Below are 3,262 nucleotides of genomic sequence, written 5' to 3'. Positions count from 1 at the left end.
ATGTTAGGGAATAAAGATAATCAGGAAGAAGATAAAGGAAACCTAGACCCAAAAAGAGGAAGAAAGCAAAATATTTCTTGAGCTGGGAAGATGAAGAATATTCAACTAAAAAAAAATCATATGGTAAGAAACTGTCTCATGTTGCTCAGGAAGACAGTATGACTGGTGAACAGCCATGCAGCAAAATATATTTCTCATGAACTATATTGTGGCAGAGCCCCATTACAGCATTCCCTCACTGACCAGTATTTGACTCCACAATCATGAAGATCATATGATTTAACCCTTAAACTGTCCAAGCAGATCTATGTTCACATGCGTAGTGCTCCAAAAGTAGATCTACGTTTTTTACATATTTTCAAATATAACAAAAAAAAAAGTAGATCAAAGTTTTTTTACACGTTTTCAAATGTAAAAAAAGAAAAGAAGATCTACTTTTTTTACATACTTTCAAATGTTGAAAAAACGTAGATCTACGTTTGGACAGTTTATGGGTTAAACCCAGAAGGAAAGCAGGAAACAGCCATCAATGGAGAGTGTAAAACCAAAACCCAGAAGGAAAACAGAAAACAGTCATTACTGGAGAATGAAGCAGTAAATGTCCAGTGAGAGTATTGATGTCTATTTTGGAGACCAATATCCAGGCTCTCTACAAGAGCAGCAACTGCCTGCCCAGTGAACAGGACATGCAAAGTTAGCATTACAGCTTGCCACACCAAAGCATGAAATGCAGAGGAAGGATGGATGACTTGTTAAGGAGAATGAGGAAACTTGCCTGTGACAAAAACAAGAGCACTTCCACATCCATAAATGTGGAGAAAAGCAGACACCTGAAGGTCACCTAATGCAGGTGAAATCCAGGCTAAGGAAGAGAGTCAGGAGCTGGGAAGCCAACAAACCACAACCAAGCAGAGGTCTTAGAAATATGTAAAGAGAACCAATGCCACAGTTATTCACAGAATTGTGACTGAGTCAGAATGAGGTCAGAGACTGATGCTAGCAGGGGCATCAGGGATGGAAAATGTCATGAATGCATTCAGATATTCCCATCACGGAAGAACAAGAACAAAGCCATAAGAGATCAAGCAGAAGCTGGGCAGGGATTGCCTCTTTAAGGGAGGGGGGGCTCCTTCTCATGGTAAAGAGACTATTGGTCTGAGGAATTGGACTTTTTGGTTTTCTTCCTCAGACTGAACCTAATTACCCCCCCAATCCCCCCTTTCCTACCCCATCTTCCCCATCCTTTCCCTCCCTTTCCTCCTCCTCTCCCAATCCCTCCCCTATCCCCTTCCTGTTCTCAACCTTTGGGGTTCTTCCCTCAGGCATTCTAGTTCCTAGGTAAGAGGAAGGGTACTGTGATCCAACCCATTCTGTTGAGGACCTTGGTGGTGGTGTAGTTTGCCATGGAATCTAGATCACCTGGGGATGTCCAATTCCCTCTCCGGTTCTTGGGGGAGCGGCTTTGGGTGTCTTTTGGGTAACAGGTGTATTTCTGGAGGATGCCTGTCAGATTCCAGGAGGTGGTGGCCGAAGGAGTTATACTTTGTGGCGGGTATCCGGAAGCCCTCTCTTTTGTCCACTGAGGTGCCTCGGTAGATGTGAGGTTGCTATCCTGGATTGCTGGTTTACTGGGATGAAGGGTAGGGTATAGCGTGGGTTCCATGCCACATTTGCACTACTTGTGGTGCTGGGGTCCTCTTAAGCAAGAAGGGGCTTTATGGCCCTTTCATTCCTCCTAGGAGCTATCCCTCCACGTTCCCCCCTTTTTTATTCTTGTCTTTTCTTTCCTTTTTTCTTTTGTCTTCTAAAAAACAGAAAGAAAGAAGCAACATAACCATGGAGTCCCAAATCCATGAACCAGCTCCTCCTGGGCCCCTTTCTGCTACCACACCCTGTTCCGGCCCTAATGTTATTTGACCATTCTTCAGACCTTTCTAATGCCCCTGTACCTTCTGCTGGTGCCATTCCATCACCAGCTCCAGGTGCCAAGGTTCCACCTGACTCCTTTGGTATATCCAACCTCCTTGCTTCTCTGACCATGCTTCCGGCTTCTCCTTCTACAGTGCGATGATTCTCGGATTGCTCGTCCATCTCAATCAGACCAACTCCAGTTTCACACCTAAACAACCAAGACCATTAACTGATGACACTTCTATTACTTCTCACTCTGCCCAGAAAAGACCAGCACGACTCTCGCATCCCTAACACACTGTTTCAAAGTACATACACAATGAACTAAGTTTTTTACTCTACAACCGACATCTCCTATTGACTTTCAGATCATAGTATCGGTAAGGAACTCCTACGAAATGTTGGTCCAAATATTTAATTTTGTGCATCGTCACAGTACACAATGCTAGCCAAGCCCACGATCTTTCTATCTTTACCACAGTAGATGCTATCCCTTTAATAATTCAAAAAATACCACTCTCTCAATTCATGCAGTGGTACCGTCATTCTACCTCATACCATTGTTCAACATAACTTCCAGACATGTGGTGATGACATTCTCAAACAACTTGAGCTCCAAGACTTCCCAATTCTCAAAGTTGACACGTATATACTACCTGCCAATGGGCGGAGATGCTACCCCTGCAATGTAGCTCGCTTATCTTTTGACTGTCGTGAGCTTCCGTTTATATTGCTGGACACTGTCTCCAAGTCCGAGAGTTGATACTTACACCACAACAGTGCAGAAATTGCTGGTGCTTTGGCCACCCAGCAAAATATTGCAGGTCCATGACAGAGTGCCCAGTCTGTGGTGCTGATGACCATACAACTACGTACATTCTGCAATCTGAATCTCTCTTACCTTAATTGTAATGAGGCTCATCTGGCTTTTTCTCACTGTTGCCAAGTTTATGTAAAAGAACAAGAAATTTGTTGTCTCAAAGAGAAAGAAGGTTTCACATATGCCATGACAGTCTCTCATTGTCGCCTCTATGGCAAACTTCCACAAGTATCTTATTCTAGTTACTAAGAGACCTCCAACCTCGGTAGTACCTACTTCTACTGTCTCTAGTGTCACAACTTCCTCAGTCACCCCTATCTCTAACTCTTTTGTAGTCCTTGCCTCCGAGGTCCCTACCTCGATGCCTAATACTGTTCTTGAAATGTCAATGAGAACTGAAATGTCAATGGGAAACTTCATAGGTATGGTAACCTTAGAGCTGCAAAAGGCCTTTGATACTGTCAACCACAATATATTATGTAAGAAACTTCAAGCTATCGGTATAGGTTCTGTAGACTGACTTAAGTCCTA

The sequence above is a fragment of the Cherax quadricarinatus genome, chromosome 68, assembly GCF_038502225.1.
Source record: "Cherax quadricarinatus isolate ZL_2023a chromosome 68, ASM3850222v1, whole genome shotgun sequence".
NCBI classification, from domain to species: domain Eukaryota; kingdom Metazoa; phylum Arthropoda; class Malacostraca; order Decapoda; family Parastacidae; genus Cherax; species Cherax quadricarinatus.
Note: the sequence above shows the minus strand (reverse complement) of the source record.